The sequence below is a fragment of the Elephas maximus genome, chromosome 6, assembly GCF_024166365.1.
Source record: "Elephas maximus indicus isolate mEleMax1 chromosome 6, mEleMax1 primary haplotype, whole genome shotgun sequence".
Lineage (NCBI taxonomy): Eukaryota > Metazoa > Chordata > Mammalia > Proboscidea > Elephantidae > Elephas > Elephas maximus.
In genome coordinates this window covers 111,566,273-111,582,018 of record NC_064824.1, presented here as the reverse complement: position 1 = coordinate 111,582,018, position 15,746 = coordinate 111,566,273, and the positions used below count along the sequence as shown (strand labels likewise).

At 36.2% G+C, this 15,746-nt stretch overlaps 1 protein-coding gene across 10 annotated transcripts in view; it reads left to right on the top strand.

Annotated features, from left to right (window-relative positions):
- The window catches only part of IKZF2 (IKAROS family zinc finger 2), a 173,740-nt gene that overhangs the window by 134,772 nt on the left and 23,222 nt on the right, over positions 1-15,746 (top strand). The window lies entirely within an intron of this gene.

Sequence of the window (15,746 nt, the reverse complement as noted above, 5' to 3'; positions counted from 1 at the left end):
TCATTTTTACCAGGAGGTTCATTACCACAGCCATAACAGAATCCCCTTTTCCTTAGATTGCTGGCCAGTCAAGAATTCCAGAAACTAAAATATGTTCTTAAAGTGCATGTAGCATTTGTAATTACTCACCCTCTTTCCTGGTACACCCAGTTTCTATCTTGTTTTTGTTTTTAATTATCTTCGCCTTCTCTGTCTTGCTTTGCTTTCTGTTCTGCTTTCTTTGTCTCCCACATAGCTCTTTTCCCCCAGTTTTTCAGCCATTTACTTCATTATTACATCACTCTATTTTTTGTGTTTACTGAAAGAAAAACATACATAAATAAGTGCCTTCAGCTTACATAACACAAAATGATTTGAATTTCTGTGATTGCTGCAGTTTATAGACTTGTGGATGTTAATGTACTGGTTATTTTGTGAAAGGTGTGAAGGACAAAAAAAAGTCTGAAAACTGAATACTTGGCCAAAAGAATATTATAACCAACTATTTTCATAGTGACAATATGTTAAAACAAGATTTTGCTGAAAAATACTAATCTATGGACAATGTAATGATAGACACTATTGGATTAAATGATGGTGCTTTAGAAATTGAGTCTAGTGCAGCTTATTCCTAATAGTGACGACGGTGCATTAAATGTAGTATAGTTTGTCCTAGATGCTTCGGTGAGAAGGAACGGTTGGAACCTGATTGTAGACCTGGTACCTGGCCCACTTTCTGTCTGATCTCCCAAGTGTGAACTTTCCCCACCTTCAACCCCTCCTTTCCTTTCTGGAGGTGGGTGATAGAGGTGGATTACATTGATAATTACACAGGCAGTGTCAGTTGCACACATGATTTGCATAACTGTGCTATGCTGATTTTACCCATCAAGTCCTGATACTGATGCCCTTGGTGCCAGTCTGTATAGTTTGCAATAAACACTGAAGAGAAGGAATGGGATTAGTATGTTGATTCCTGACTCTTAGAACACACATTTAAGGCCTTGCCCGTTGAAATCTGGCCAGAAGTGAAAAGCCATCTTCAGTCAAGCCAGCTAGTAAGACAGTCCATCTCTTTTTTCTCCCAGACAAATACTCATTATATATCTACTCTACATTATGTATGTGTTATTAAAAAATTTTTTTAATTTTTTAAACATATTCAATCTCATCTTTTAAAAAAAAATTATTCTATTTCTTTGCACTTCAGACATTTATTTCTAGAAGGAATGGTTAAAGAGAACCCATGTTCTGTAACCCAAGTTCATTTGATGTAGTTCTTTACACTTTGGAGGAAGGGCATTAAATCAGTTTACTATTAGAACCCCCCACTTCCCTAAAGAAATACACAAAATTCATGGAACTCTTTCTCATTCATCTGAATCTTTTACAGACAGTGTTGTCATTCTAGAGTTTACTAACATGTTTATGCACCCAAAGTGGATGTTGGTGTGATGGTTGTAACTTGTGGCTGTTGCACATACAGTCTTTCCCTTTCAAATTGCTGAGTCTGCAGGAATGGCACTTTTGGAACTCCATGGCAGAAATGGAGTGGTTGTATGCCAACCTCATTACTCACTCAGTGTCCCAAAGGGCATGTCACGCTAGTTTTGTTTTGGTTTGGTTTTTTTTTTTTTTTTTGGTAAGCCAACCTCACCCTCCCTTTTTATTTTTTCTATTTGATCATGTAAATGAGTCAAAGAAACTTGTCCATCCACAACCTGTACTATCTTGCCAGATCTTAGAAGAAAACTTCCAAATGATAGAAAATCAGGAAAATAAAAATTAAGCATCTTTCCTTTTAAACATGTAAAATATATTTAGAATACAATTAAATTTTTAAAGTATCAAAAATCATCTGTCAAGGTGGCATGCCTTTAAATTATATAGAAATATGGTGATAATAAGCTTATACATATGAGTGAAAAATAATAAATTCAGCATCTCCAAAGAAAGAGATCTTATTATACTCTATTTTGTGTCTCCATCCCTAACTGCTATATTGATTGAATGAATGAGTGATGAATGAATGCTTTAAGTTGAATATTTTTACATTAACTAGAAAGTTAGTTTTTAAGATCAGTGGAGGTCAGGGTGATTATGTGTATACTTGTTGTTGTTAGTTACAGTCGAGTCGGCTCTGAGTCATAGTGACCTTAAATATAGCAGAATGAAATGTTGCCAGGTCCTGTGCCATTTTCATGATAGTTGGTATGTTTGAGTCCATTGTTGTGGCTCATCTCATTGAAGGTTTCCCTTATTTCCATTGACCTTCCACTTTAGCAAACATGATATTCTTTTCTAGCAATTGGTCTTTCTTAATGACGTGTCTAAACTAAGCGAGTCAAAGGGTAGTCATCTGCGCTTTTAAGGAACATCCTGGTTGTATTTTTTTCTATGATTGGTTTGGTCATGCTTTTGGCAATCCATGGTTTATTCAGTAATCTTCATCAGCACCACAGTTCTAACAAACATATCAGTGCTTTTTCTGTCTTTTTTTACTATCCAACTTTCACATGCATATAAGGTAATTGAGAAGATTATGCCTTGGGTCAGACGCACCTTACGTGTGTCCTAGTAGATGATAAACATCAGTCCATTAAAGATAAAAAATAATGGCTTACATTTAATAGGTTCTTATTTTGTGCCAAGCACTATTTTAAGGACTTTGTTTTACAAATAAAGGAAGTCAAGTTTTAAGAGTGGCATGTTACCAAACATCCTCACACCCAGTATATAGTAAAGCTAGATTTGAATTCAAAATGTCTGGCTCCAAAATACATAGTTTTTAATATGATCTCTTATGTGAAGCCCTGTGTCATACTTTTACCTTATTTTCTCTTTTTTCTATTTGGCCAACAATGTATATTTTGGGTTAGATGCACACATATATATGTACACACAAAGAAAGGTGCTTGCCATAATAAAACTAAAGAATTTTGCCATGTACTAATAAAGAAAAATGTTCCATCACGCTTAAGGAGATAGAGTACCTAAGAACATAATAAATAAATCTAAGGATAATATAAATTATCTTTCTGATAGCACTTTTTAAAAATTATGCTCTAACAGAATAAAATCTTATCATTATAACTCTATATACATACATTTCATACAACATACTTAGGAAAAACCAGGCTATAAACTCAGGTCTGCCTAAGTCCAGAGCCCTGCTCTCAGCTTCTGTACTCTGGCCTTCCAATCCATTGTCCACATAGCAGCCAGAGTGTTATTTTTTAAGCCCAATGTAAGTTATGTTACTTTTTGCTTAAAATCTTTTAATGGTTTTCCATTGCTTTTATAGTAAAATTGAAGTACTTATTATGGCCAATGGAAGTTCTTCATGGTTTTGCTCCTGCCCTCCTCTCCTGTCTGATATATTACTCTACCCCTCACTCTCTGTGTTCTTTGCCACCATAGTTTTCTTTGTTCTTTCTTTCCTACCCCTGGGGTTTTGCACTGGTGATGCTGGAAATCTCTACCTTCAGCCTTTTCCCCAGTACTTGGCATGGACTGCCTTATTATCTTTCCATTATTAGCTTAAATGTTATTTTCCTGGTGATAGTGGCCTTACATAAACACCCTACTTAAAGCATCTTCCTATTTACTCTCTGTCTAAATGTTTTGCAAAACTTGAATCCAAGTCTGTGGTTGTCTCAGCATTTTTGTTGATGCACTTACTGGCTATCTCCCCCCATCTGAGTATAAGTTTTGTGAGGTCATGGACCATCTCTGTTGTATTTATTAATGCATCCCTAGTTCCTGGAGTAGTGCCTGGCACATAATAGGTAGTTGAAAATATTAGTTGGATAATCAAATGGAGAAGGCCTAGAGGTACAATATACTTGTTCTAAAAAATCCACAGAGAAGAAAAGGGAAGTAAAAAACTGACCTGTTATAATTTCTCTGTTGTTTTTAGTTGTTAGTTGCTGTTTTAGTCATCTAGTGCTGCTATAACAGAAACACTACAAGTGTATGGCTTTAACAAAGAGAAGTTTATTCTCTCACACTATTGGAGGCTAGAAGTCTGAATTCAGGGTGCCAGCTCCAGGAGAACACTTTCACTCTCTGTCAACTCTGGGGAAAGGTCTTTATCATCAATCTTACCCAGTCAAGGAGTGTCTCAGCCCAGGGACCCCAGGTCCAAAGGACCCACTATTCTCCTGGCTCTTGTTTTTTTGTGAGTATGCCGTCCCCCTGTCTCTTTACATACTTCTCTCTTTTATATCTCAAAAGAGATTGATTTAAGATGTAACCTAATCTTATAGATCAAGTCCTGCCTCATTAACATAACTGCCACTAATCCTACCTCATTAACATCAGAGGTAGGATTTACAACACATAGGAAAATGGTGGACAGTCAATACTGGGAATCATGGACTAGCCAAGCTGACACACATTTTGGGAGGAGGACACAATTCAATCCATACATTTGCCATCAGGGTGATTTCAAATCATGGCGACCCCATCTGTGTAGAGTAGAACTGCTTCATAGGGTGTTTAAGGCTGTGACCTTTTGGAAACAGGTTGCCAGGTCTGTCTTTCAAGGCTGCTCTGGGAGGGCTCGAACTGCCAACATTTTGATTAGTAGTCAACTGCTTAACCATTTGCACCACCCAGGGACTTGTAATTTCTATATTTTTCAAGCTTGTGAATCACAAAAATAAATATACATTCAGATGCCTTTTTTTTTTTTGGGTGACAATGGACATAACACTTGTGGGTGATGGTCTCTCCCAGTTGTAAATCCTTGATAACATGTAGAAAAGCCCAATAAAACCATAGTAGTGAGATAGCAAGAGAGCCCTGGTGGCACAGTGGTTAAAGTGCTCAGCTGCTAACCTAAAGATTGGTGGTTTGAACCCATCAGCCACTCTGCGGGAAAAAGATGTGGCAGTCTGCTTGCATAAAGATTTACAGCCTTGGAACCCTAAGGGGCAGTTCCACTCTACCCTATGATAGGTTGCTATGAGTCAGAATTGACTGAATGGCAGTGGGTTTGGTTTATGGTTTAATTAAATGGCATTTTTTCATTTAACAAATTCATTTAACAAATTCAAAAAGCGCCAGGCATTTTTCTAGGATCTTATGAAAGTTGCCATTTATTGAACATTTACTGTGTGCTAAGTATCAAATGCTTAATAAATGGCAACTTTCACAAGTGCCTGGAAAAATGCCTGGCATTTGTTGAAATTGTAAAATGAATTTTGGACATCTTATCAGGAGGGACCAGTCCCTGGAGAATGACATCATGCTTGGTAAAGTAGAGGGCTACTAAAAAAGAAGAAGACCTCCATAAGATGGATTGACACAGTGACTGTAACAATTGACTCAAACATAGCAAAGATTGTGGGGATAGCACAGGAATGGGCAGTGTTCCACTGTGGTGTACATAGGGGTCACTATGAGTTGCAACCGACTCAGTGACACCTAACAAGAAGTACCTAGTTAAGCTCTTCATATATGTTTTTTAAAATTTCTCGTAAAAATGCTATGAGTTAAATACGGTTATTTCTGCATTTAACTTAAAGCGGAATCCACGCATAGCTGGTTAGGGCTAGAATTTAAAATCCAAATATGAAACCATATCATGGACTTATACGTACATGTGCTTGACTCTTTGTGAATACTACATATATTAGAGTAAGTTATCTGCTTCCAAAATGATTGTTTTTGGACCTCTTTGCTATCCAAATTTCTTGCTTACTTGTAGGCTAAATTATTATAATATTGACAAATCAGATGAAGAAAATTACCTTGAAGGAAGAATGCAAGTCAAATCAAAAAGAAAGTGATTATAGGGATGGATTATTCATTCATTTATTTTACATGCCTAGATGTCCCTCGGTGGTGCAAATGCTTTGCGCTTGAGTTTTTATTTGAAGGTTGGTGGTTTAAACCTACCCCGCAGTGCCACAGAAGAAAGCCCTGGTGATCTGCTGCCTTAAAAAGTACAGCCAGGAAAACCCTGTGGAACAATTCTACTCTGTAACACATGGAGCCACTGTAAGTCATCCTTGACCACAGTGGGTTTTAAAAAGCCATTTCTATTCAATGGTTTATGAATGTTATGTTTATTATTATGATTGTATATAAAACAAAAAAGCAAAACCCAGTGCTGTCGAGTTGATTCTGACTCATAGCAACCATATAGGACAGGGTGGAATTGCTCCACAGGGTTTCCAAGGATTGGCTGGTGGATTTGAACTGCCAACCTTTTGGTTAGCAGCTGAACATTTATCCACTGCACCACCAGAGCTCTAGATGATTGTATATAGGCACATAGTAAATATCTGTGGTATGAATATATGACTGACATATATATGTTATCAACACAGCTGCAAACATTCTGTGAGTTTTAAGCATCTATTTCTTTTCATTGCCTAAGAAAATATTTTATAAGCAAATACGAAAATAAGTATGTCATATTATGTGATAAAGAAGAGACTGAAAGCCTGTTTTACACTGTCAAAAATTTTTAAGGCCTCCTGAAAGTATTTCAGAGCATAGAAAAGGGAGGAGTACTCCTGAATTCATTTATGAAGCCAACGTAAAACTCTGATACCAAAGCCAGGCAAAGGCACCAAAAAAGAAAGTTACAGACCAATATCTCTCATGAATATAGATGCAAAAATTCTCAAAATTCTAGCCAGTAGAATTCAGCATCGAATAAAAAAATTAATAATATACCATGACCAAGTGGGGTTCATACCTAAGTGCCCATCAGTAGTTGAATGGATAATCAGATTATGGTACATGCATAAAATGGAATACTACACAATAATAAAGAACATTGATGAATAGGTCAAACATCTCATAACATGGATGAATCTGGAGGGCATTATGCTGAGTGAAATAAGGCAATCACAAAAGGACAAATATTGTATGAGACCACTATTATGAAAACCTAAGAAGAAGTTTACACACAGAAAAAACAACTTTTGATGGTTATAAGGCGGGGGGAGAAGGGGAAATCAATAACTAGGTAATAGACAAGTGTTAACTTTGGTGAAAGGAAAGATGATACACAGTATAGGGAAAGTCAGCACAGCTTGACCAAGGCAAAGTCATAGAAGCTTCCTAAACCAAAAAACCAAACCCAGTGCCATCGAGTTGATTCTGACTCACAGCAACCCTGTACACATCCAAACTTCTTGAGGGAACTGAGTTACTGGGGCTGAGGGCTGGGGACCATGGTCTTGAGGGACATCTAGGTCAATTTGTATAACATAGTTTGTAAAGAAAATGTTCTATATCCTACTTTGGTGAATAGTGTCTGTAGTCCTAAAATGTGTGAATAGCCGTCTAAAGTACATCTATTGGTCCCATCACATTTGGAGCAACTGAGAATGAAGAAAATGAAAGACGTAAGGGAAAGATTAGTCCGAAGGACTAATGAACCACAACTACCACAGCCCCACTGCCCTGAGACCAGAAGAACTTGATGGTGCCCAGCTACAACGACTGACAGCTCTGACAGGTATCACAATAGAGGGTCCCATGCAGAGCAGGAGAAAATGTAGAACAAAATTCAAATTAAAAAAAAAAAAAAAAGACCAGATTTACTGGTCTGATGGTGACTGAAGGAACCCAAGAATTTATGGCCCACGGATACCCTGCTAGCTCAAAACTGAAGCCACTTCTGAAGTTCACCTTTCAGCCAAAGATCAGGCAGGCCTATAAAATAAGCAGTAACACATGTGAGGAACATGCTTCTTAGTTCAGTCAAGCATACAAGACCCAACGGGCAACATGTGTCCTAAACCAAAGACCAGAAGGCAGGAAGGGACTGGAATACTGGGCTAGTAGACACTAAGAACCCAGAGTGGAAAGAAAAAGGAAAGTGCTGACGCATTGCGCGAATTGCAACTAAATGTCACAAAACAATTTGTGTATAAAATTTTTTAATGAAAATTTGCACTGGAAACTTTTGTCTAAAACCCAATAAATTTTTTTTAAAAATATATTTTAAGGCATGTATTTTGTTTAATTCCATTTTTTATTTTAGATGCTTATTTCAGGTCTTCAGAAATTGGGTGAAACCTATGACTTGATGTGATAGAGTAGTAGATGCCAACAATTTACACTCTTAGGAGAAGAATCTTACATAAGATTTTTTCAGTTTTTAACTGTGCCTGTTATTATTATTATTATTTTATTATTTTTATTTTTATGTACAGTGCGCCTGTCAGTTTGTCATACTGCAGTGACTTGCATGTTGCTATGATCCTGGACGCTATGCCACCGATATATGAAATACCAGCAGGACAATCCATGGTAGACATGCTTCAGCAGAACTTCATACTAAGACAAACTAAGGAAGAAGGACTTCGCGATCTACCTCTGGAAAAAAAAAAAAAAAAAGGCCAGTGAAAACCTTATGAATAGAGCTGAACATTGTCTGATATAATACCAGAAGTTGAACCCCTCAGGTTGGAAGGCACTTAAAATATAACTGGGGAAGATCTGGCTCCTCAAAGTAGAGTCCACCTTAATAACATAGTAGAGTAAAGCTTTCAGGACCTTCATTTACTAATGTGACATGACTCAAAGTGAGAAGATACAGCTGCAAACATCCATTAATAATTGGAAAGTGGAATGTACAAAGTATAAATCTGGGAAAACTACAGTCTTCAAAAATGAAATGGAATGCATAAAGATTGATATCCTAGGCATTTGTGAGCTGAAATGGACAGGTATTGGCCATTTAGAATTTTACAATCATGGTCTAACGCTAAAGATGAAGAAATTAAAGATTTTTGCCAACTTCTGAAGTCTGAAATTGATCGAGCATGCAATCGAGATGCATTGATAATTACTGGTGATTAGAAAGCAAAGTTGGAAACAAAGAAGAAGGATTGGTGGTTAGAAAATATGGCCTTGGTGATAGAAATGACACAGGAGATCACGTGATAGAATTTTGTAAGACTGAAGACCACCGATTTATTCATTGAAAATACCTTTTTTCAACAACATAAACAACAACTGTACACTTAGACCTCACCAGATGGAATACACAGAAATCAAATTGACTAAATCTGTGAAAAGAGGTGATGGAAAAGCTCGATATCATCAGTCAGAACAAGGCCAGGGACAGAACAGATCATCAGTTGCTCATATGCAAATTCAAGTTGCAGCTGAAGGAAATTTAAACAAGTTCACAAGAGCCAAAGTATGTATGACCTTGAATATTTGCCACCTGAATCTGGGGACCATCTGAAAGATAAATTTGATGCATTGAACACGAACGATCGAAGAACAGACGAGTTGTTTTATGACATCAAGGACATCATACAGGAATAAAGCAAGAGGCCATTAAAAAGACAGGAAAGAAAGAAAAGACCAAAATGGATGTCAGAAGAGACTCTGAAAGTTGCTATAATGAAATGTCCAAAGAACTGAGATAGAAGAAAGGAAAGAAAGAAAAGGAAAGGAAAGAACACTCAGCATTTCTCAAGCTGAAAGACCTGAAGAAAAAATTCAAGCCTCGAGTTGCAATATTGAAGGTTTTATGGTTCAGCCACTTCAGGAGGTAGCATATGATCAAGAACGCATGACTTTGAAGGACGAAGAAAAAGCTGCACAGAAGGCATTGGTGAAAAACAAGGCTCCAGGAGTTGAGGGAATACCAATTAAGATGTTTTAACAAACGAATGAAGCGCTGGAAGTGCTCACTCATTTATGCCAAGAAACTTGGAAGACAGCTTCCTGGCCCATGAACTGCAAGAGATCCATATTTGTGCCCATTTCAAAGAAAAGCGATCCAACAAAAATACGGAAATTATTGAACAATATCATTAATATCACATGCAAGTAAAATATTGCCGAAGATAATTCAGAAATGGTTGCAGCAGTACATAGATAGGGAACTGCCAGAAATTCAAGCCAGATTCAGAAGAAAACTGGCATGAGGGATATCATTGCTGATGTCAGATGGATCTTGGCTGAAAGCAGAGAATACCAGAAAGATGTTTACCTATGTTTTATTGAATATGCAAAGGTATTCCACTGTGTGAATCATAGCAAAATATGGATAACATTGTGAAAATTTAAAATTCCAGGACACCTGATTGTGCTCATGTGAAACATCCTCATGAACCAAGAGGCAGTACTTCAAACAGAACAAAGGAATACTGTGTGGTTTAGAATCAGGAAAGGTGTGTGTCAAGGTTGTATTCGTTCACCATACTTATTCAATCTGTATGCTGAGTAAATAATCCGAGAAGCTGTACTACGTATATGAAAGAAGAATGCAGCATCAGGATTGGTGGAAGACTCATTAACGACCTGAGATATGTAGGTGACACAAATTTGTTTGCTGAAAGCAAAGAGGACTTGAAGTACTTACTGATGAAGATCAAAGACTACTGCCTTCAGTGTGTATTACACCTCAACAAAAGGAAAACAGAAATCCTCACAACTGGACCAATAAGCAATATCATGATAAATGGAGAAAACATTGAAGTTGTCGGGGATTTCATTTTAATTGGATCCACAATCAACTCCCATAGAAACAGCAATCAAGAAATCAAACTATGTATTGCATTGGGCAAATCTCCTACAAAAAAAAAAACAAAAGACCTCCTTAAAGGGTTAAAAAGCAAAGATGTCATTTTGAATACTAAGGTGTACCTGACCCAAGCCATGATGTTTTCAGTCATATCACATGCAAGTAAAAGCTGGACTATGAATAAGGAGGACCCATTTTTAAAAACAATGGATGGCTTTGAATTATGGTGTTGGCCAAATTATTGAATATACCGTTGACTGCTAGAAGAATGAACAAGTCTGTCTTGTAAAGTACAGCCAGAATGCTCCTTGGAAGCCAGGATGGCAAGACTTTGTCTCACTACTTTGGACATGTTATCAGGAGGGTCCAGTCCCTGGAGAAGGACATCATGATAAGGTAGAGGGTCAGCAAAAACAAGGAAGACCTTCAGTGAAATGAATTGACACAGTAGCTTCAACAGTGGGCTCACACATAACAAGGATTGTGAGGATGGCAAGGACTGGGCAGTGTTTCATTTTCTTCTGCATAGGGTCACTATGAGTCTGAACCCACTCAACAGCACCTAACAACAACAGTTTTTTGTTTTTTGTTTTTAATATTGAGCTGACAATACGAAGCAGTTTTTTTTTCTTTCAAATGAGTTCGATATCTTTTATTTAAATATTCATACGTTTATATACTGTTGTTCCTCCTCTAAATTTTGTTATTTAATTTAAAAATTAATGTTTTTATATTATAAAACAAGTGGAAATATTTGAATGGCTATGGAGTGCGAACTCTATGAATGCAGAAAAAAAAAAAAAATGTCTTTTTCACTGCTATATCCACAGCACCTAAAACAGTACTTGTAACTTTCTAAGCGTTCAATAAATACGTGTTAAATGAATGCCAATGTCCTTTCTCAACACCTGGCAAATTCTATAAAAAAACAGTAAAGTGCATTAATGCTAAAAAACAGTAAAGTGCATTAATGCTAGCAGTGTCTATTTTATTATCATAGTGCAGTGTTTCTCAAAGTATGTCCACAGGAAAAATATGTACTTGGGAAATTCCTGTTTGTTAAAATGGAAAAATGTTTCTATATTGAAAATAATTTGGGGAACCATGGGGTTAAACAGGTTTTGCTTTTTGTTTGCATGTTATCTAAGACCAAAAAGAACCTTTAATATGCTCATGTCCACTGTGAACCTCTAAGAAAGCCACAGTAAATATCGTGTTTCACAGATTTATTTGAATATTTAACATTCTCTCCCCACAGCCATTGGTAAACTCTGCCTAGTGGGTTAAAAATTATTATACTATAATTTTGACAGACACGTAGTTATATGTGTTTGATATAACAGAGGTTCTCTTTGAAAAATAGCTCACTTTTCAAGTAGGGATCTGTTTGCTTTTGAAAGTATTCTCTTCCACCCTAAACATCTTATCAGAAAAATTTTGAAGTCATTAAGACTTTTAAAGATTTTGAAAGTATTTCTCAAGTAAATCACAATGATGGAAAAACATCAAAAGATTTTACCACATGAAAATTAAAAACCTTTAAACAGTAAAATAATAATTTAAATACAAGAAGTAAGTGAAAGGGTTATTAGCATTAATATACACAGAAATTGAGCAAATTGTTGAGAAAGACAATAGCAATAAGATCATAATTGAATCAAATATATTAAATAGATCATTTGAAAGGATGACATACAAATGGCTAATAAATATTTTTTGTTTAATGTTTATCACTAATGCAACTTTAAGAGAAACACAAATTGTTTTGTCAAGAACAGAGGTTCCCGAACTTTCTTGATTAATGATGCCCTTTTGTTTTGGGCTGGGTAGTGTACTAATATTTTTTTTCAGTGTCTTTAGGACAAAAAGAAATACCTGTTTTGTGTATTTAGTAGTTAGGTTCAAACAACTTAGTAAAACTTAAATATTTCTGTCCTAACAACTTAGTACCCATTGGAAAAAATATTACACATAAATTGAAATAATATTTTTCAATAATATTTTTATTTAATTCTTAAACAGCTACAGTATTTACTCACGGGAGTAAATACCCAATAAGAACACCTTGTTGGGCACTGCACAGCTTCCCAAAGCTTGGAATCAGATTGAATATTGCCATCTTCATTTTCTGTTCCACGTTGATTTTCACATAGTGCTTGCTGTGTATCACAGCAACTGCTCAAACTTAACTTTACAAAGATATGAAAAAATGCAAGGGGGTGATGTAGAAATGTTAAGATACTTATCTCTGAATGGTATTATTATGACATTTATCAATGATTTTTTTTTCAAAAATTTTATGTGGATATATTGTTTTTGTAATTAGAGAAAAGCATTATTTAACCTATAAGAAAAAATATTAAAAGAATCAGGAAATTATGTCATTCAGGAAAACTCCAGATATTAGTTCTTTCTGTGAACAAGGCACCATACTGAACTCTTTGGGATTAAAAAAAAAGGAAATTACACATTGTTCCCATTTCTCCAGGAGGTCACAATCTAATATCGGAAGTAAAATGAATGTATAATAACCACAAATAATACTAGATAGACTGTAGTAAGTGCCCTAAGCACGAGAGCCAATACAGTCATAGTTCTTTAGTTGGGAAGCTTGCCTTTGGATGAAATTAAATTAGGGAGGTTTAGAGTGGAAAGATGAGTAGGATTTCAAAAGGAAGAAATTGTGTGAAGCCATTCCAGAAAGAATCAAAGCTCAGAAGTATAAAAGTGCAAGATATTTTGGTCAGAGCCTGGGGTAGAAGATAAGATGTATGCTTTCAGGCCAGATTGTATAGGGTGCTGAATGCCAGGTTGAGGGATTTAGGCTTTATTCAGAAGAAATTAAGAGTCTGGCTAACCTCTATTTCTTCAGTTACCAGCCTAAATGTTCCTACCTCAGACAGACTTTCCTGTCTAATCTTCTCAAACTAAACTAAGTTCTCCACATTGTATTAGTATACCATTCTTTTGCTTTGTAGAACTTGCCACAGTTTGTAATATATTGCTTGCATATTTGTTAAACGTCTTATTCCTCATCAGACATCAGTTGCATGAATAAAGGGACCATTAGAATTTGATTTTCACTTTGCATTCCAGCCTCTTCATAGCACTGGTACGTAGGTTTTTAATAAATAGGTATTGAACAAATGAGAGAGGTAGGAGAATAACTGGAGTAAATTCTTTGGAGATACAATAGTTTTGAGGGATGTCAGAGTCCAACATGTTACCCAGTATTTGGATTGCTGTTGTAGAATGAAGATGAAGGTTTGAGAAAATTGAGATTATACTTTTAGAACAATTCTTGAAATCCCAGTGGAACCCTCATTGAGAACAAGGACAGGATGAAGAGGAAGCAATGATGTTTTAAAAAGATGACAAAATGAGCAGAGCTAAAGTAAAGCAGGTGGGATAGACCAAAACTGAGGGTAACAAAATAATGAGTTGAAAGCAGTAAAAGGTATGGTCTTTTTCTTCTTATCAGATGAGTTGAGAGTTTATACAGTATTGTAAGCCAAGGGGTGCTGAAGGAAACCATGCTTCCATTAAGTTGGGAAGGTATAGAGATTGCTTGTAGATACATGAGGAAGAAGGTATAGGAGGGTGTTTAAACAGTAAAACAAAGGTATCATATGACAATGTGACAGGACTAATATGGGAGAAGATGGAGAGATGATTGGACTATTTTACAGCAGGCTATTAACTACATTGAAGTGCTTAATGGATATTAATTGGCTAACTGACTTTTTTAGTGCAAATTCATCACTATTTCTAGAGAAATAAGGTAAAATAACTCAAAATTTAGAAAGGGCAATAGCTAAACAGCTAAGGCTTGTGGTAATACATGGGCCCGTGTCTTACATAGCACATAGGTGTAAATACATTATTTACACTCAGTGTTTTTGACTGAAAATATTGTAGTTTTTTACACTCTCCCATAGTGATATAAATGCTACCCATAGCTACCTGGTTTCTACTTCCCAGAAATTCTTGGTTCTGAAAAATAGAAGTTTCTTTGTCTAGTATTTTTTAAAAAATGACTAACCATGCCCTGGGTGCCTTTTGTTTTTTAAGATGTTTACAAAATATTGTAATTACGAAATAGCTAATTTTAGTTTATGTATACCTCAAATGGAGCCTCAAATAAAACTGGAAGGTTTTTTGTTTTGTTTTGTTTTGTTTTACATCAGTATAGTGAAACTTTTAGGCAGCTATGAATACCTTGCCTTGTTACATTTTTTCAGTTCCTCCTGTGACCAGTGACATGGCATGGGTCTGTAAGGTGACTGCAGTTAGGGATACTATCTTTGGCCATGAAAGGGAGTTGACTGTTCCCTCAACAAAACTAAATGATTCCTGTGGGAGTCAGGTGAGAGACTTTGGCCTGATTCTGTGCTTTACTACTGAGGCTTTGGCACAGACCAGCTGGCACTTTATGTTGTTCTGTGTCCATTCAAAACCAAGAAACAAAGTGCTCTGTGATGTTCATAGGCATAGTCATACATTAAAACATGCTGCTTTCCATAGAGGTCTTCTCCCCCCCCCCCCCCCACTTTTTAACCAATTTTTTAAGTTTATTATGTGAGTATCATAGTATTTTACCAGGTATACTGAGATAATGACTCTCCAGCTATTAGGGAATAATTCATTCCCTGAATGTGAGATGTGTTGGAAAATATTACCATCATTGTATAACTATGTTTGGGCTTAAGTAGTTATTGTTAATGATCCTGACTCAGAGCACCAAGTACGTTAATTCTTGGTATTATAAGAGCAGTGCTGATGATGGAGAATACACTGAGATCTGCCACAAAGTTTTGCATGTGTGAATAGTTACTACCAAGGCGGAAAGAAAAAAGAAACTCTACTTTTATCTGTACTTTTTCTAGTTACTTGTATTCCTTTTAGTCTTCTTGGTACCCGTGAATAATCTCTTTTTATTAAACAATGACCTTTCGAGTTGTTGCATTTTGGTTTTCTTCAGTAAAATTCCCTGCCCTTACCCCCCCCCAAAAAAGCATTTTCATCTTGTATCTAGGACACTCCTAATTTGTCTTTTCAGTGAGTCAAAGCTGAGATAGAACTGTATAAGAGTAAATGTTAGTGTTAAGAGTCAGATAATTTGAAGATGGATCATCATACCCTCATGGTCTGGGACACAGACAGAGCATGAATTTGATTCAGTATTTCCTCTATCTCCTGAGGTACGATCTGCCTATCTTGTGCTGTCTTTGAGACCTGGTAGAAATTTACTCTCTTT